This window comes from Hylobates moloch, unplaced genomic scaffold (genome assembly GCF_009828535.3).
Source record: "Hylobates moloch isolate HMO894 unplaced genomic scaffold, HMol_V3 SCAFFOLD_1, whole genome shotgun sequence".
NCBI classification, from domain to species: Eukaryota; Metazoa; Chordata; class Mammalia; order Primates; family Hylobatidae; genus Hylobates; species Hylobates moloch.
The window spans coordinates 91,538,572-91,559,670 of NW_026652276.1; the positions used below are offsets into that span (position 1 = coordinate 91,538,572).

Here is a 21,099-nt window from a genome sequence, read left to right on the forward strand (position 1 = left end):
TATTAAACACACATCTATATAAAAATCCAACAGTAGTTGCTATGAAAATTAAGATGTTGCAATTTTAATGACAATAGGAAACCAGCAGAAATTTAAGGCATTTACTTCCTTGATTAAAGTATATGACTATACCTAGAGTCAAGTTATTCTCATTTGTCAGCAGCTGAAATGACTTTCTGTGTTCCTCAATTTTAGAAAGATGCAAAGGTGAGATCCCAGCCTTAGAGAGAACTAGCAGGAAGTGGTGCGCGCGCCTGTGTGTGCTTGTTTGTGTATGTGGGTGTGTATGGTGGTAGAATGGAAATACTACTGATATTTTGATGCTAATTTTATCCCCAAACCAGATCTATAGCATATACGGCTGTAGTGGTATAAAAATAATGCACTTACACAAGCATACTTATCATATGTGTGTTTGTGTTTATGTATATGTGCATAAACATGTATGCCTACCTTCTAAATTTGTGAATAGTATACTTATTTTGGAATTAGGATTTTAAAAATAAGCAGATATAGAGTATAGTAATATGGGGAAGCACCATTCTGAAAGATTTACTTGAATATTTAGGTTTTTGGCTTCTATTAAATCTCCGTGCATATCTATGGGTTTTATCATCTTTTAGCTCAGCAGCTGTCAACGCTGGATTCAATGGAATCATCTGGGTAACTTAAAAAAAAAATTCTAGTGCCCAGACTCCATCCCCAGAGATTCTGATTTAATTGGTTTGGGAGTAGGATTGGGCATTGGTGATTTTTAAAACTCCCTTGGTGATTCTAATGTGCAGCTAGGGTCGACAGCAACTGCTTTAGCCATGTGTTGACAAGCAATCCCTGGCAGTACCTAACGACAGCTATTTGGTGATCCTGAGTTTGCAGATATTTTTCCTGACTCAGTGTGGTTGTTGCTGGAACCCAGAGATGCTGAGGCCTTCAAAATGGCACCAGCTATAGCTTCAGGCAAAACACCCAGGAAGAACAAAGAAAGTGAAAGGACTGAGGAGGACCTAAAAGTTGGGCAATTTGCACAAGATTAAAAACCTTAGTGGAGTCAGGACTTGAACCCAGGTCTTCTATAGTGATGTGGTTGAGGGTCAGGGCTCTGGAGTCAGACTGTTGGCTTAGATGTGTTGGCTCCTACAGTAACTAGCTGGTTGAGGGATGATGGGCATGCTGTTTTTTTGTCTGCCTGGTAAAGATTTGTTACCTCTCAGTTCCCGAGCCAGTGATGTTTGGGAAAGAAAAAGATAGCATTAGTGTCAGTCTTATGTAGCAGATTTTAGCTACTTAACCTCTCTTGGCCAATGTTTTCTCACGCCTGAAATCCCAGCACTCTGGGAGGCTGAGGCAGGTGGATCACAAGGTCAGGAGTTCAAGACCAGCCTGGCCAAGATGATAAAACCCCATCTCTACTAAAAATACAAAAATTAGCTGGGTGTGGTGGCAGGCGCCTGTAATCCCAGCTACTCGGGAGGCTGAGGCAGGAGAATGCTTGAACAGGGGAGGTGAAGGTTGCAGTGAGCCAAGATCACGTCACTGCACTCCAGCCTGGGCGACAGAGTGAGACTCCGTCTCAAAAAAAAAGGAGGTAATTATTATGATGCCTACTTCATAGGTTGGGTGGTTGAGATGATTAAATGAGGTAACAAATGTGAAACCACTTGTGACTGTACCTCACACATAGTATCTCCTTAATACATGTGAAGTATTATTATTAATTTTTATTACCTGACTACATCTTATTCTCTATTATATTGTACTAACTCAGATTCTTCAACTCAACATGATCGAAATGATGGATGAGGCTTCCATCTTCTTTGATAACCGTTCCTTGTATGACTTCAGTTGTCTTTTCTTCTAAGCCAACTATAGATGTAAAGAATAAATCTCTATTGCTTATTTTTCATTATGTCCTAGAAATAAAAAAGGGGCTATATGTAAATAGCATTAAAGTAGATCCATATACAGATCTATTTTATATGGATACAGATCCATATAAAAATGGAATTTTGCTGTAATAATCACAGCTATTTTATGGTATTTACTATGTTCCAGGTATAATTTTAAACGTTTTACATAAAATATTTAAAAAACTTTTTGTTATAAAAAATTCCAAAACCACACAGGAGTGCCTGTGTATGTATAGTACATGAACCTCTACATACTCACAATTCTTTTTTTTTTTTGAGACAGAGTCTTGCTCTGTCACCCAGGCTGGAGTACAGTGTTGCCATCATGGCTCTGTACAGCCTCAACCTCCTAGGCCCACATGGTCCTCTCACCTCAGCCTCCCAAGTAGCTGGGACTTACTTGCAGGAGTCTACCACCATGCCCAGCTAATATCTGTAGTTTTTTTCGACAATTCATTTTTAGCTATTATCCACTCATGGACAATTTTGTCTATACCCTTGTACCCCAACTATCTTGATATCATAGACATTTTTCTCTAAGTAGTTCAATGTGCTTCTCAAAAACATAAAGACCTTTAAAGAAAGATACTCACAATACCATTACTACACATAAATGTAGCCCTTATAAAAACTTTATGCATTAAGTAGTAGTATTATCCCCATTTCATAGATGAAGAAACCAAGGCACAGACAAGTTAAGTAACTTGCCTAAGGTCACACAGCTAGTAAGTGCCAGAGTTGGAATTTGAAACCAGGTAATCTGGCCACATAGTCTGTTTTCTTTTTTTTTCTTTTTTTCTTTCTTTTTTTTTTTTTTTTTTAGCACAAACACGTTTATTTATTAACCAAAGGGATGATCCTAATTAATCCAACACTTTGAAATAGCTGCTTGTAAAGTGTTTGTGATAAAGATAATTGAACACAGTAATAAAAAAAAAAGCAGTAAGGAGATTTGCTTATTGAACTGAGCTTGTTCATTCTTGTAGTTAATTCCTGTCCAAAGTGATGATGGAATTTTTATTCTACTTTTTCATAGATCCGAGTACAGGTGACATTGTTCGTGACACAATCCACCACTGATTGCATCTTTCACTTTTCTTGTTACTGTGTTTTCCTTCCCATCCCACTCCTGATGCTGAACCAATGCACCATCTGTAAAGCTGCAGACTGAGTTTTTCTGCCATCAGCTGTGGTTTCTTCAAACTTCTCTCCCAGGGTACAAGAAAACTGTGTTGTTTTCACAGCGCTCTCAGTTTTTATGGTGAGGTTTTTGCCATCACAAGTGATACAATCTGGTTTGGCCATTGCGCCCATATTTCACAAAGATATTCCCACTCCTAGTTTCTTCACGTATGCATCAAAGCCTTTGCTGTCCGCCAGGCGCCATCTATCTTCCAACTGCTGAACGGTGGCCCCATATGGTGCGCGAGGGCCGGAGTGCGGAGCGTACGGAGCCAGCGGAGCCAGGTCTGCGTGGGCAGCCTACTAGTTTGTGTTCTTAACCATTTTGAAATACCAGCTTCTCAAGTGAAAAAATAATGCAATACACAATTTCTTCTCAGTGAATACAAGGTTTTTTGTTTGTTTGTTTGTTTTGAGACGGAGTCTTGCTTTGTCGCCCAGGCTGGAGTGCAGTGGTGTCATCTCGGCCCACTGCAACCTCCACCTCCTGGGTTCGAGAGATTCTCCCACCTCAGCCTGCCCGGTAGCTTGGATTACAGGCGTGCGCCACCACGCCCGGCTAATTTTTTTGTATTTTTAGTAGAGACGGTGTGTGTGTGGGGGGTCTCACCATGTTGGCCAGGCTACTCTCGAACTCCTGGTCTCAAGTGATCCACCCACCTAAGCCTCCCAAAGTGCTGGGATTACAGGCGTGAGCCACCGTGCCCAGCTGAATACAAGGTTTTATCTTTTAGTGTTTTTAATGTCCTAATTACATAGGTGTCCTACTGGTGACCAAAATTCAATTTTGCCTTCTACAGCTGCCATGGCCTTAGGTGTCAGATCCATCTGGCTCCTGTTTATTACATGTGACTTTATGCCCATTACTTACCCTCTCTAAACCACAGCTCTTCTGTTATATGATGATATAATAACACCTACCTCATGCAGTATACTAGAGAGTTGTATATTTCTAAGTGTTTCAGTGTTTCAGTATTTAAATGCTAACACATGGAAGTGTTTTTTATTGAAATCTTTGAAAGGATATGATGTACTTGATTAGATCGAATCTCTTGACTTGATTGGTTAGGCAGCAGTCTCTTAATGGTCAAGAACTGCCTTGATAAAGACTCAGTGTAGCTGATGTAGAAATGCCTCTTAATTTACAGCTGGAAGGCTGTCAGCTTGTTAAACCAAAATAAATGTTATAATATGTCAGCTTATATGAACCAGGGAGCATCATTTTTCAAGAAATTATGCCTCTCTCTTTGAGCTACTTTAAAGTCATTTGTCAACATCCATCCTAAAAATACAGTGAAAATTCTTAAACCCATATGCACATCTTTTGTTGCCTGGCTTCTTCCACACCAGCCTTCAGCTGGGATCTACACTGTGAACAACAAGCTGGAGTGTGAAGAGTGTTAAGACCAGGGAGTGTAAAAGTGTGTGTGTATATGTGTGTGTAGGGTCCATATGTGTGTCTACCCTCTAAAATTAAATAACTTGTTTCTTAATCACCTTCTATTTTGCAATATATGTGCCACTCCTATGTACCAAAAATTTGAATAATCAAGGTTTTATCATGCACGAAATATTTTATGATATTTTTCCTTTGCTCTGTAACATCTGATATTCAGAAACTACCTTATTCTGGATTCTCTTTGTTTTTTTCTTTGTTCATATTAGTTCTTCCCAGGGTTTATATTGAACAATTCATCCTTGTCAAGGAAAAAAAATCATGCTTTCCCAATATTATACTTAATTGTGTGTCCTGTTACTCTAACCCACGTGATTTATAGACCTTACACATTTTGACAACAACGGCATTCCTTTTAGTATTCTCACTAGGTAAGAATATCACCTTGTAACCTTGTTCTCTCCCCTTTCTCATTTTTGTTAGGTAAAAATGAAAGGGTTATTTTGATTTACAAGCAGCATCTCAGCTTGGCTCTCACCTTCAAGATATCCTTGCACAATGAAAAAAACAAATGTTATTTTGCTCTATAAACATTATATTTGAAATTTTTCTTCACATGTCTTTTAAATCATCTGTTTGGCCTAAGGCTTCTTGCTACCCCTGGCTTTGGAATCCCTCCAAACCTAGCCTCCATTTATATGGGTTGTCGAGGATGCTGATTATTTGGAATTCTTCGTTGAAATCAGATTTCTTGCCTCCAGCCATATATATAGGGGAAATTAGGCTGCCTGCTTTTCCTAAAGTTGTGTCAAGGTGATAGCTTATGCTGTCTCATCAAACACTGGGCAGGGCTTAGATGACATGTCAACCATTTCAAATTTTGCATTAACAATCTCTGAATGAAATAAAAACTCTAAATTATATTCAGTTTAGGGAATTGGATCCTAGGTGTAAAGTTAGAAAATTGGAGATGGTTTGTTATTTGGATGAGTTTGGTTTTTCAGTTAGCTGATGCTTCATTTTGTCTATCAATCTGTCTATGGCTTTTTCCAGTCACCTTTTTGAAGTGTACTTTTTAGGCAATAATAGGTATATTTTAAAGTATAGAGTTCATCGAGTTTTGTATATATTTAGGTAACCACAACCCTAAGCAAGATATAGGACATTTCCATCCCCTCCAACTGTTCCTCATGCCACTCTCAAAGTGACAAGGAAGAACGCCCATCAGAGACTGTCATTCTTAGGAGAAAACATATCCTTTAAACCCAGTTGTAACAGTGTGGCTTCCCTTTGACAAAAGCAACATTCACTGTAATGACTTTATTATAAGTAGACACACGCAGGCAGTCAGTGAGCTCCTGCAATGACTGGCAGCTCAAAGAGGAGGAGGGGAAGAGCCAGTGGAGGTGAGTGGATGGATGGTGGGCAGCGGTTTATTATAACCACAATTAGCTCAGGATGCTGGTATTGTCCTCAGAGGGACCTGGTTTCCTGTGGTGTTAGCAAAAGGGATAAATTATAGTCGACATCTGCAATGAAGGACAGCAAGATGACCCGGAGGGGAAAATGTCAGATGTGGTAGAGGTCAGAGAGCCTGGTTATTCAACAAATGCAGGTTTGGAGCAGAGATCAAAGGCAGCTGCCAGAGAGTAAAATGGTGTTAGAGGTATGTGCTCAGTAATAAGTATACGGGTGTACCTAATACTGGTCAAGGTATTGAGCCATCAATAAATCAAACAATTCTGCCTGGGCAAGGCAGAGATAGGACTTTATGGTGGTGGATGTAGTGGATGACAGGATGAAACAAAGGCAAGGAAGCTGCTGATTGCAATTAAACAGGGTTTATTTTTGATGAGGTAGGTCTGAATTCTTTTCCCACCACATCTCTGTGGGCGTTTGATATTGTTCAGACAGCTCAATTAGAGGATTTTGATGCCTTTAGTGGCTCAATCAATCATCTGTAGTAAGGTTTGGATTGTTTGCATGCTGTAATGTGCTGATGAAGATGGCAGTTAGCTCTTTCATTGTAAGAATGGTAGGACTGCAGCAGGGGAAACACTCAAGCTATTTCTGATTTAAATTGTCTGCACATGATCAGATCTGAAAAGAATAGTTTGGAAGACAAATAAGAAAAAAGTCTCAGTTTTGCCCATGTGCCAGGCTCTATTTATTTTTTAATTATTCCATTTATGCCACATTATCTAAATTGAAGTACTTGCAACTTGGTCCATAAGACATCTAACAAGTAAGGACTTCTCTGGAGAGTGGATTCAGGATAGTTAAAATAGATTCTTCCAGTGGATACTGTGGTCAAATTTCACACAGTTCAGATTAATTTTCCAAAGCAAGAGGATTTTGGTGATGCCAGGACATACGGCAAAGCCTGCAGCAGTAGTGGTATATTGGTGTTTTCTGCCATCCTGACAAGGAAAAATGCCAGCAATTTAGTTAATCCTACAGGCTCTCCATGGAATGTCTGAATTTCCCTCTGAGAGAGTCACCATGTCTCACCAGAATTCAATCCATTAAGTTTTATTTGTGGAGTTTCTCCTAACCTCCTCATAAATAGAGTGAGATGCACCTTTTACAGTACACTAAAATATCTTACCCGTTCCATGCCATATGGCTGCTTCTTCCTATTTAAATAAAATAAATAATCCTTAAATATGCATATATTCTTTGCATAGACATGTGCTTGAATTACCAACTGTTTGTTACGGTTTTTGTTAATTCGCAACAAATCAGTGTGTTCCATGGTTATATTTCTCCTATGACAGAAGCCTGTTATTTCACTTTTAGTACATGCTAATTCTCCTAAGACGAGCATCCGCAACTCATTTCCTTGGAGACAGTAAGAAAATCCCAAATGTATCAGGATCAAGAAGATAGCACTACTCAGGAAATTTTAGTTATGATTTTTTCCAAGTATATTCTGATTAAGCAAAAAAGTACATACAACCTCCCTCTCTAATTCTCCAAATCACTTTTTAAATACAGTCCTCTCTCTTTTCCCTAACCTTCGGAGGAACTAGTTTTCTTCTCTCTCAATTATGTTTTCATTCTTTAAATGTGGTTGGATATAACAATGACTTTAACTTTCCATCTTACAGCTATTAAAGACCTTGACCTTTTGGTCCTAATAAAAGAGTTATGAACCATGCCCTGCTAAATGACTTCACTCCCCATCTCTCCCTTCACCCAGATAAATTCCCTTGGTGGGTGATAAAACACTGGATTGAAACGGACACATTTGGTCTCTGTTAAAGCTATTTATGGTGATTTCTCTGCTGCGAGCATTATACTTAGGGCAACCAGATGCTCTTCTTTTGGGGTCCATCTTGTAACATGTTCTCTCAGTATTCCGAGAACTCCTTTGGGGCCAAGAAATGATCTCCTTTCCGCAAGAGCAGTTATGTAACAGCTTCATCCAGGAGAAGCAGTGCATATAGAGAAGAAAAATAGCACAAAATGGAAAAGCACATTTAGTTTTTTAAAGAAAGCATTTAAAAAATCCCATTTGATTTATCTTTGTCTACATTCTTAGCTCCTTGTAGTGAGGTACTTTAGAAATGGGCTGGCAGTTATCCAGAGGGCGTGAATGATTTTTCACTGTTTGCTCTTTTGTTTCTGAAAGATTACAAACTGGGCAAGCCATCTAAAGGCTCGGGTAAACAGACATAGATGTCAGAGTTTATTCTGAGACTCTGAATTCTCAGTTTTTCTGATAAATACATTGTTGCACTTTTCTCCGTTCATCCTCTTGATGATTATTACACCAGTTAAAGACATTTAAAATGAATTCTCCACCCCTAGTCTTCTCTGAGAGCATTAGGCTTTTATGCTGCTATGGCTACAAAAATAATATCTGTTTGAAGAAGACATTTTTAAAGATCAGAGTATTTTTTTTAAATAGACTTAATTTTTTAGTTTAGTTTTAGGTTCACAGCAAAATTGAGCAGAAGGAACAGAGATATTCTATATATCCCCTGCCCCCGCAACATGCATAGCCTTCTTCATCATCATCACTGGCCACTGAAGTGGTACATTTGTCACAACTGATGAACCTGCATTGATGTGTCATTATCACCCAGAGTCCCCAGTTACATTAGGGCTAACTCTTGGTGTTGTACCTTGTATGGGTTTGGAGAAATGTCAATAAAATGTATTCTCCACTGTCATTAGGTGAGTGTTTTTTTTTTTTTTTCTAAAAAAAAAAGAGTCTTACTCTGTCACCCAGGCTGGAGTGCAGTGGCGCGATCTTGGCTCTCTGTAACCTTCGCCTCCTGGGTTCAAGTGACTCTCCTGCCTCAGCCTCCCGAGTAGCTGGGATTACAGTCGCCTGCCACTATGCCCAGCTAATTTTTTTTGTATTTTTAGTAGAGACTGGGTTTCACTATGTTGGCCAGGCTGGTCTTGAACTCCTGACGTCGTGATTCGCCTGCCTCGGCCTCCCAAAGTGCTGGGATTACAGGCCTGAGCCACTGCGCCCAGCCAGGTGAGTGTATTTTATTTACATACTTGGAAAATCTGAATGATCTACTGTGGATTACAGTTTTTTGGTTGGATGTTTGGTATGAGTCACCTCCTGAAAATTTTAGCAAGTTTTAGCTGTCACCCCTAACACTCCCGGAGGTCTACTTTTTTTTAGACCAACATCGAGTAGAATAACTTTATTATATTTTAAAATAATATTTTAATAACATTTCATTATTATAATGATAATTATAATTTTAATATTATTAACATTTTAAATAATATTGTTAAAACTGCAGTTAACTTTACCTATTAAAGGGTAGATGAGTACTTCTATATAAAGCTCGCAGAAAGTGGAGAAGATCTTTATTACTGTACTGGTGAGTTGTCTGGGAGCCCAGGAAGGGCAGGAGGAGTGTGGCTAAGCAGAACCTTCCTCTCCTCAGCCTTGCCCACACCATTTCTGCAGTTCCACAAGCAGATTGCACAGTTGCCAGGTCTAGAAAACAATATCCCCAAACAAATGATCAGATTTCATTGAGGCAAGGTACTTTTCTTCTACTGCTTCCAGAAAATAACTTTCTTTTGGGAGTGATAGGCAAAGGACTACTGAGAATTGTAGGATAACTTTCTTCTTAAAAGCAGTGAGAAGTCTAGGCTGTGCAGACAGATTTAAAAAAGAGTATCTGTTTCTGTTTCTTCAGGAGAGAAACCAGTGTGAAGATTGGATGCTGTTCTATCCTAAAGCCATTTGGGTCTCTAGCACAATGCCTGGCACAAAGCAGGCATTCGAATATTTGCTGAATTAAAATTTCTCTACTAAAATAATCCATGAACCAGAAAAGTAAAAATAGCATTGTAAATATTAAGTTCCATTAGTGGCTGTTGTAGGAAGAAGACAAAATGATTGATTTCAATGTGTGTTCATAGATTTAGAATGTTTATATACAGTTTGCAAAGACTTTCTACCCCTTTAATGCTGTGATTGGGTAAAATGTCAGACACCATGATAAGTGCTAGAAATACAAAGATGATTTAGATACAATTTGTATTTTCTAGGAGCTCACTGGTAGGGAGGATAAATTACTCTACTAGAATATAGCATCCATGAGAGCAGAACTTTATTTTGCTCACCATTGTAGCCTCAATGTCTAGAATAGTTCCTAACACATAATACTTGCTTAATTAATAACTTTTGAATATAAAAGAATGGCTGGATTATTCTATTACATTGAAGGAAAATTCTGAATGACCACGTACTTGCATGACAAATAGCCACTGGTAGGAAATTGGGCATGCTCCTTATCCAATTTCTACTATGATCTATAGAAGATCATAAAACTTGCCACTATTTTAAAAATTCTAGATTATAACATGGTATATTTGGATTGATTTGGACATGAAACTTCACATCACTTAGTGCTGTCTCAGTACTATCTTCCTGCATGTGACAAAACATAAATTGATGATCTGTTTAAGAGTGCTAAGTCTCTGATAATTTTTTTTTTTTTTTTTTTGAGACAGAGTTTCACTCTTGTCGCCCAGGCTGGAGTGCAGTGGCATGATCTCTGTTCACTGCAACCTCTGCCTCCTGGGTTCAAGTGATTGTCCTGCCTCAGCCTCCTGAGTAGCTGGGATTACAGGCACCCACCATCACGCTCAGCTAATTTTTTTATTTTTAGTACAGACAGGGGTTTCACCATGTTGGCCAGGCTGGTCTCGAACTCCTGACCTCCGGTGATCCACCTGCCTCTCCCTCCCAAAGTGCTGGGATTACAGGCATGGGCCACCGTGCCTGGCTGCATCTCTGAGAATTCTGCGAGCAATGAATTCCCAATTCTCTATGAACAGGAGGAAGAGCCTACCTCACAGAAGCTGGTGTACATAGCAAAAATGGTCTAGAAAGGTAGATCAACAGCACCCAGACACAGGACAGGTAATTAAGTCTGTCCCATAACTGCATCATCCGGAACAGGTGGATTTCTCTTCCAGAAAAGTGACTGCAAAAAAAGAAAAGTGGCTGGTTTCCTATCTGATGCAACTGGACCCAGCTAATCTACTGACAGCTAAAAGTGGAGAGTCACAAAAAAGGATGCATAATAATTTACCCATTACATTTACATGTATTTTAAAGCATGCATATGCATATTCACTCTTCAATATGATGAGGTAGGTTCAGGGCATCCTCTAAGTATTGTTGTGCTGATTGGAATACCTTTATTTCTTTGTTGCATAAACTATGTATATAATGCATCTTCCCTAATTGTCAGCGTCAGAGTCTTTAAATGGAGAACTTTAAGAATCAGAACAAGAATGTGAATTGAGAATTGAAAGTCCATTGAAAAGCATTCTGAGGACAGAATCTTTCTTTACTTTTATGACTTTACAGTTGGACAATTGTAAACTTCCCAATTCCTCAGAACTTCTACTTAATTGCCTCTATTGAGTCTTTTCAAAACAATAAATTAAAAAAAATTAGTATTTCATCGGCTTTCCCCATATTTTATTCAATTATGAATTTGCAATAACAAGTACAATGGTCCTAACTAGGTTTCAGAACAAACACAACTGATTCTTAATAAGAATATAACTCCATGGGTGGGAGCAGACATGCAGATGCACACTGCAGAGAAGCAGCAAATTAGCTACACGTGAAAAAAGGTTTTGGAGTTTTAGCACCAGCTTTGCCTTGGGTGGCCTGCAAAACTGTGGTATTATAAATCATCTACACTGTGTGACAACGAAAAACAACATGTAAGGTTTTCATTGAGCAATGATGTGTAGCTCCTACTTTTAGTATAATATTAAAGTTGTTACAAGTGAATGTAAAGTACGGCACTTACTTAAGTTGGCTTGACAACTCAAGAGGGATTTGTTTCTTTTCGCCGAGAAAAACAGAATAGCTCTCACCTGTAATCCTAGCACTTTGGGAGGCTGAGGCAGGGGAGATCACTTGAAGCCAGGAGTTCGAGATCAACCTGAGCAACATAGTGAGACCCCCCCCCCCCCCCCCCCCCCCGCCAACAACAACAACAAAAATTAGCAGGTGTGGTGTCACACACCTACAGTCTCAGCTACTTGGGAGGCTGAGGTGGGAGGATCACTTGAGTCCAGGACTTTGACACTGCAGTGAGCTATGATTGCACCACTGCATTCCAGCCTGAGTAACAGAGTGAGACCCTGTCTCTAAAAAAATGTACATGACTTGAGTCAGACAACCTGGGTCCAAGTCTCCACTCTTCTACTCACTAGCTGGGTGAGCTTGGGCTTCACTTGAACCATCTCAGTGTCCCCATCTCGGTGTCTGAAAGTTGTATCCTGAATAAAGCTTTACACTCACCTTTACATGGGGGGTCCAAAGCCATCACTATTATGAGAGGAGAATTTGGGGAAAAGCATCAGTTCTGCAGAAATTTACTGGGTTACTCAGGGCTCTAAGTTAGAAACAATAGACTTCGACTCTGAGTGACTAAACAGAAAAAGTTTGTCAAAAGGATATAGAGCAACTTACAGAATTTTTGGGAGGGCTGCAGTGCCAAGCCAGAGGTAACCAACATCCCAAACCCTGAATCAGAACTGGTTTTTAGCTGCCACCAAGACGTAGATGCAAACATTTGTACCACTCTGCACCAGGGAATCATTTAGCCCAACCAAAGCTGACAAACACTCCTCACCCGCGCTGCCCCCAATTCTTGTGTCAAGGACTCAACCTTGTAGCCACTGCCCTCTGCTGCCACTTCATGATAGAGAGAGAGAGAGAAACACTCCCCATTTTTTCCTAAGTCCAGTGTGGATGGGTCTTTTTTTGCTGAAACGTTGGTTACAAATTTGATTCTGGCTGTAAATAATGCTAGGAGAGCAAGTACCTATCATTTATTTTCAGCTTTGATAGCAAGTTCTTTAGATAAGAATACACCAAACATAGAAGCAGCCAAAATGAATGTCAAATATTCACCTAGGCAGAAAGCAGCCGTGCTGACACCACCATGTGTAGGAAGGCTAAGAGATTTGTGCCTAAGTGAATAGAAAGTGTTCAGAAAGGAGAATCAAGAAAACCTCTTTCCCCACTGTGGAAGGAGGCAACCCACAGAATCACCCAAAGCTGGAAAGAATTCAATCATGGTGACAGTTGGGAATTGCAGCTTTACATCTGTTCTCAAGGTAAGGAGAACAATTGAGATGGCCAGGCCTTAATGAGCACCCTTTAAGGGTGATGAATGAGCACTTCTATCTGCCTACTGGAATGGAAATCGGAATAGGATGTATCCCTAATGGGATAATGGAACAGTGCTACTGTGCTTTAATTTCCCAATTTTAGTAGGATTTAGGCAGCTGTGATTAACCTGACAAATCAAGGAGAGGATAGTGCGAAGGGATCCAAACAGCTGAGCCAACCTGGCACTCCTTCCTCCTGGATCCTTGAGGGCCTCATCAGACAAGACTCTTGGTATAGATTCTCTGTCAGGCTTCCAAGGCTAGGTCCCCACGGTGCTGAATGCTGAAGTCAGGGCCAAGATTCTCTTGGCTGTAGTTCTCTCGTGTGCCCGTGGAGGCTGTCTCTAATCCTATTTTGGAATGGGATGCAGTCGGGAAGATCTCATTCAGAGATAATCAGCCAGCAGTTATCACACCCAAGGTGGCCTTTGGATTATAAGGCATTTATATATTTAGCAAATATTTATTGAACACCTACAGGGCTTGAGATGCAGGACTAGGTATCGCGATTAGAGAGAGAGGCACACAGCCTTGGACTCACGAAGATGAAAGGAAGAGACTAACACATTGCCTGGAACGCTGAACTGCAAGGTTCTCCTTTATATGTTAGTGTAAAAAGGAAATGTTTCTGTTTGCATCTTGGGCTGACCTGGACTGTGAAAATCCCCCTCCTCAGGGAGGTGGTTGTGTCTGTGAGTGAGCTGATGAGTGCCGAGCCTGGTTAGCATCATTGGTTACAAGGGTAGATGAGTCTCGTAAGCCTTAGCTCAACCTTTTGGAACCAGCTGCAGCCAAATCCCAAATCTCAGGGTGCGAGTGCCAGATCTACTTGGGACAGCCTGGTTGGGAGTCTTTTAGTTGCCAATTTAAGGTTAAAATAATACTCTTTATATTTCAACTTCTGCCAGGCTGAGTCCTTTGTGGCTTATTTTGCATTGTTTAAGCACATGGAGAAATGAGCTCAGGTGGTCAAAACAATTCTAATGAAGTTGAGTTTCTACTTCAATTGTTTTGTATCTGAGACTCTCCCCTTAAGAGAGGAACTGTTTTCCCTGGGTCCTGCCAGCTCTTTTATTGTAAAAGTGAGAAAGCCCATCCTGTGGCTTTCTACTCTGAAAAACAAAAGATTTGATGCCCATTGAGACTGATCTTAGGCACTGGCCGTGGGATGTGGAACAAGAGCCTTCCTTTTACAGTGGTAATTTCTGAGCAAGAATTTTGGGGACTTTGATGAAGAAGGTCCAGGCACTTCATGGGGTGGAGTATGAATATGTAGTGCTATAGGTGATGAAACTCAGTTTCTTGGTGTTTATAAGCACCAGCTAATCCTCCTCTAGTGCTTATCTCTCAAGCACAGTTCTAAGTCTGTACATATATTTGAAATCTATGACAAATTCTGTAAGTTTGATACTGTTATCATCATGCTTATATTCAGGTGGAAAGACTAAGGTGCAGAAGCTAAGCACCTGCCTGAGTTTCCTACAGGTAAGTGGAAAAGAGGGGGTCAACCCCAGAGCTTGAGCCTTTCGCTGCTATGCCACGCTGGGTTTGAAGGGTAGTTTTCTTGAGAATAGAGGAGACACAGTGATTGGACAGTGATGCTCTGCTGCCATAGGCCAGGAATTCTTTTTCATTATGACCCAGGCACATCAACTTGTGGTTTCTTTATACAGAGATCAGCTTCCCTGATGTAGGTGGAGAAGAAATGGACATAAGAGGAACAAGGTCCAGTGTGTCATCCCGCTTCTTACTCTGATTATTCTCACATTCATCTCTAAGTTTCTTGAGGTTAGGGGTGATGTCTTCTTCAGTGTCATAACCTTTTATTAGCCAGTGCGATACCTTAGCATGCAATGTGTTAAGGGAATGACTGAAACACTCCTTCTGGAGTTCTGGCTACCTGTGGGTGGGCCTGCAGGCTGCTTTAGGAATATTTGATGAAAATACTTTTATTCACAGATGTGTTCACGAATCTCCAGCACTTTGGGCATCACTGGTGCTGTGCATATTTCATGCTAATGATTTGGTGAGATTTGCAGCTCCTGCAAAAGAAGAAAAGAGTGCTTGCCTGCTTCCTTTAGGATGCAGTCTGGTGATCTTGTGTCTAGGTTGAAGACTCCCGGAGCTGTCTTGATTGTAGGGAGAGCTGAGGTCTCACCGGGTGAAATATCCAACTGTAGCAGTGGAGCATACAATGGTAAATGAAATCTCTCTTCTCTCTTTCCTAATTGAATGCCAGTCTTAGCGGGAGAGGGGCAGTCACATATCCACCTAAAAATGATCACTCTTCTGAACAACTAGCAGTGGTCATTTTTCATGGTGCCAGCCAAAGAGATTTGAATTAAGGGTTTCATGGCAAGCTTTTGAGTTTCAGATGTAAGTACTCTTCCTCCTTTTTGTTACTCTTTCCTTCTGAAATAATGATTGGGGTCTGGGGATGCTGCAACCATTTTGTTACAATGAGGCAACAATCAAGTAACCAAATCCAACATTCACCGGAAGGCAGAGCAGAATCCAAGAGTCTGGGTCCTTGACCGCATATTTGAAAAGCCGCAGTCACTCTGGAGGGTTTCAATTCAGATTTCTTTTTATGTGCAAAAATAAACATTTAGGTCAGAGCTTCTGTAAATCAAGTTTTTTGTTAGTTATAGATGAATACAATCTTACTGATCTAGGTGGCATCTTTAGTCCTTGAAATTAGTAAAATGTTGAAGACTGAAGTGGAAGCTAGCAATAATCATTATACAATGTGCGGAAATAACCAGCCAAAGTAGCACGTGTAAGAGACCTATTGCAAACGTGTTTATAATGAGAGAATAGCATGTTTCCAAATAATTGCACCAGGAAGGCTTTAATCTAAAGCACAAGTGGTATACACCAAGTTTTTGAGAATTATGACATGAAATAAAGATGTCCCATAGTTGACTGATGAAGAATGTTTGATCTGGAGAGTAAAATATTTGTGAATCGACCATTGTTCAGGGGAGGATGGACATTAGTTTTAAGCACCAATATGAGTTATGCAGACAAAAATACACGTAAATGGATAAAAATACAGTTTATCTAGTTCCTTCCAGTTGTGGGCTTGGGATCAGCAGCATAGCCTCACTTGGGAATTTGTAGAAATGCAAATTCTTGGGTCTTATTACAGACCTACTGACTTGGAAATGCTAGGAGTTGTGTTTTAACAAGCCCTCTAGGTGATTTTGACGTTGAGTTAAAGATTGAGAATCATTGCTTCAGATTCATTTTCATACTTTAGGTTAATTTCCATATGTTAGGTTAACCAAGACTGTTGCCCCCCACCCACCAGATTCTAGGGTGGTCCACATCTTTCTGATTTGTAACTTGGCCTCCTGGTGATCACCTCCAGAGGGAATATCCTGTGATGGTAAATTAAGAAGTTGGCACTCTGCCTTTCAAGTCAACGTCGTGTAAGATGTAGTCCCTTCCTCCCAAAGGCCCTAGGTGAACCACTAATATCATGTTCCTAAATTTGAGTTAATCCTTTTACCAAGGGGAGCCTCAGTCTGAAGCATTGGACCTCTCTTTATTCATCTTTCCTATAATAAGAGCACTCCAAATCATAATAAAGTTTAGTTTTTTTAATTTAAAAAGACTCTCCAAAGCTAAAAAAAATCAGATTTGCCATCAATAATCCAGAATGTAAACAGTCCAGCATCAGCTAATTAGCTATTTTTTTTTTCTTTGACACAGGGTCTTGCTCTCTTGCCCAGGCTAGAGTGCAGTGGCATGACTTCAGCTCACTGCAGCCTCTGCCTCCCGGGTTCAAATGATTCTCCTTCCTCAGCCTCCTGAGTAGCTGGGATTACAGGTGCATGCTTCCACGCCTAATTTTTGTATTTTTAGTAGAGATGGGGTTTCACCATGTTGGCTAGGCTGGTCTTGAACTCCTGACCTCAAGTGATCCCCCCACCTCACCCTCCTAAAGTGCTGGGATCACAGGCATAGCCACCACACCAAGCTAGTTAATTAGCTATTGACTATACGTAGATAAGAAGGAGAATATGGCAAGTGTATTTTTCTGGCTAGCTAAGATGATTTGCCGGCTTAAACACTTTAGAAAAGTTTAGCTGTACAACTAAACTCAACGTACATTAATAAAAAGGTTAATAATATATGGGGGGCTTTGTTTACCTATTTACACTAAAAGCTATCAAAATTAATGACTAATTTTTTTCCTTATAAAATATCTTGAAAACGAAATATATTTACCTTTAAGTCTGATTTGATTTATTCTGGCAGGGAATGTCCTAAATCTTCCCTGCTTCGTGACTACATTGTAATTCTTTGTCCCAGAAGATGAAAGCTGATGCATGCAAGAAAAGAATTTGAGGGCTGGGCACGGTGATTCATGCCTGTAATCCCAGCACTTTGGGAGGTCCAGGCGGGTGGATCACCTGAAGTCAGGAGTTTGAGACCAGCCTGGCCAACATGGCAAAACCCCGTCTCTACTAATAATTTAAAAATTAGCCCAGCATGGTGGCACGCTCCTGTAATCCTAGCTACTCAAGAAGCTGAGGCAGGAGAATCGCTTGAACCTGGGAGGCAGAGGTTGCTGTGAGCCGAGATTGCATCACTGCACTCCAGCCTGGGTGACAGAGCAAGACTCCATCTCAAAAGAAAAAAAAAAAGAAGAATTTGAGGATGGTACAGCTTCCATTAGAAAAGAACTAATGCTTGAGTGGGAAACATATTCATAGAGGTTGGGCCACCTTTTGTTTAAGACATTTGACTTTCATAAGTAAAATTAATTTCTGATTTTATCATTTTTTTTGGTGTATGTTTTTACCAGAAAACAGATGCATATATGTTAGTGTGGTGAGATGTGTAGAAATAATAGGACTCAGCTAAAAATAGAGTGTAGTGAATGCTAATTAAATATACAATGAACCCTTATTGTAACATAATCTGCTATAACAATGTATTTAAAAGAGCACAAGTCCACCTGGATCTGATTAGCAGTGGTGTAGTTACGGATACATTAGTAAACTCTTTTTAAAAAAGTCACAACACAGAGATAAAGAATAAAACAGTGATTACCAGGAGCCGGAGAGAGAGAGATACAGGTCTGAGGACGCGAAGGATGAACAAGTCTAGAGATCTAATATACAACATGAGGACGGTACTGAATAATACCGTACTGTACTTGGGATTTTTACCAAAAGAATAGATTTTAGGTGCTCTTGCCACAAAGAAAGAATTGATAACTATGTGCGATAATGGGCATGTTAATTTGCTTGGCTATAGTAGTAACTTTTCACTGTCCGTATGTACAGTTATGTGCTGCATAACGATGTTTCAGGTAACGATGGACTACATATACAAAGTAGGTCTCATAAGTTTATAGGCCGGGTGCGGTGGCTCATGCCTGTAATTCCAGCACTTTGGGAGGCCAAGGTGGGCAGATCACGAGGTCAAGAGATTGAGACCAGCCTGGCTAGCATGGTGAAACCCTGTCTCTACTAACAATACAAAAATTAGCTGGGCTTGGCGGCACGCACCTGTAGTCCCAGCTACTCAGGAGGCTGAGGCAGGAGAATCGTTTGAACCCGGGAGGCGGAGGTTGCAGTGAGCCCAGATTGCTCCACTGCACTCCAGCCTGGCAACAGAGCGAAACTCTGTCTCAAAAAAAAAAAAAAAAAAGATTGTAGTAGAGCAGAAAAATTCCTATCACCTAGTGAAGTCTTGGCCATGGTAATGTTGTAGCGCAACAATTGGTCACGTACTTGTGCTGTAAACAAGTTGGTGTAAACAAACCTACTGTGCTGCCAGTTGTATAAACGTAGAGCACATATAATCATGTACATACAGAATACTTGATAATGACAATAAATGACTATGTCACTGATGTATGTATTAACTACACTATACTTTTTATGTTAATTTTAGAGTGTCCTTCTAGTTATAAAAAAAAATTAACTGTAAACAGCCTCAGTTCCGTGCATGTTATTGCCGCCGAAGACCTTCCAGTGGGACAAGATGTGTCAGTGGAAGACAGTGATATTGATGATCCCGACCCTGAGTAGGCTTAGGCTAACGTGTGTGCTTATGTCTTCGTTTTTAATAAGCAAGTTTAAAAAGTAAAAAAAGAATTGAAAATGTTAAAAATAGAAAAAAGCTCATAGGATGAGGATATAAAAAAGAACATATTTTTGTACAGCTGTATAAAGTGTGTTTTAAGCTGTGTTATTACAAAAGAGTAAAAAATTTCAAAAAACTTTAAAAGTTTATAAAGTAAAAAAGTTACAGTAAGCTAACATTAATTATTGAAGAAAAAATTAAAAAAATAAATTTAGTGTAGCCTAAGTATACAGTGTGCATAAAGTCTATGGTAGTGGACAGTAATGTCCTGGCCTTCCCATCACTCACCACTCACTCACTGACTCACCTATAGCAACCTCCAGTCTGCAAGCTCCATTCATGGTAAGTACCATATACAGGTGCACCATTTTTTATTTATACCATTTCTTTTACTGTACCTTTTCTGTGTTTGGATATGTTTAGATACCATATACTTACCGCTGTGTTACAAATGCCCACAGTATTCAGTGCAGTAGCATGCTGTACAGGTTTGTAGCTTAGGAGCAATAGGCTGTGCCATATAGCTGGGTGTATAATAGGCTGTACCATCTAGGTTTGGGTAAGCGCACTCTGTGGTGTTCATACAATGACAAAATTGCCTACCAACATGTTTCTCAGAACATATCTCTGTTGTGACACACAACGTTATGTACATCAAAACATCATATTATACACCTTAAATATATAAAATAAAATAAAACTTTCATTTTACCCTGTTTCTTGGGATCTGGAATGCTATTGTTTTATTGAGGATTCAAAATATTTATGCCAGACTGTAGTAGTCTATGTCCTAAATGGTGGACTGATGTTTAGTAGGCAGATGCCAGTAGGGACATGGATGTCCCTTCAATTCCCATCATTAAATATTTTAACCATCAACCCTGAATAAGCACAACTTTGAATAGTGTAGCTGGGAAAGCATGGCTAAGAAAAGTAAGAGTAATTGCTCCAGCTTTTCCTGGGATCTGGAAATATTTTCACTGTTGGACATACCCAGATAGGACACAGAATTTAGATTCTATGCTGGGAGTCCTGATTATACAAAAGGGATATTTGGGGTAGGGAGGAGAGAAAAGCATTAAGTGAGTGAAGGTAGACTAAAGATTCAATTTAGAAAATACTAGGACAGAGTGAAGGGAAGCAGGGATGTTCATGGTATCAAGATAACTCCAGTGGGCCATCTGATGGGCTCAGATTTTACCCATCTGGGCCAGATGTGCCACCTATATATATTCCCGTTTTCATTTGTCTTTCTTTATTGCTATGCCTCTTATTTTATAGAGACCTTCTGTTGTTGGTGATATTAGGTTTTAAATCTCGTAATGAAACCACCCAGCTGTAAAAGTGTTTATGCCACAAGATTCAGTTCCAGCCGGGTTGACTTTGGAGCTCAGGGGTAAACGTACCTTGTACTTTGACCTTAGGAAAATAAATACACCAAGAAGACAAGCCTGGGGCAGTGATTTACTCAACCTCTGCAGGCTTCTGCATAAAACGAAGACGCCTGAAATGGTTTGCCGGACAAGGAGGCTCCACTCCATATCAACCCTGGTGTTGCTCTTTGAGCTATCCTGAATTATGCTGATAGTTCTTCCTCTGGCATCTCTCATTTGAAAACCAAATAATAGCCTAACCTCTTATTTGCCAGAGTTCAATGAAAACACCACAGTTCTGTTTTTATCTTGTATAGAGCAAAATCAGCTTTCCGAGTGAAAAATTCAGATTCACAATACTAATGAGGTTATCCTGTGGGTTTCAAACAGTGATCGACAAGCCTTCTCAGGGATGGCATTAGAGAATAAGGGGAGCCTCAGTTTGGGA

General features: G+C 40.0%; 1 pseudogene; it reads right to left on the reverse strand.

Annotated features, from left to right (window-relative positions):
• Positions 1–2,797: 2,797 nt before the first annotated feature.
• On the reverse strand, positions 2,798–20,819 carry LOC116810267 (fatty acid-binding protein 5-like; annotated as a pseudogene).
• Positions 20,820–21,099: the final 280 nt, after the last annotated feature.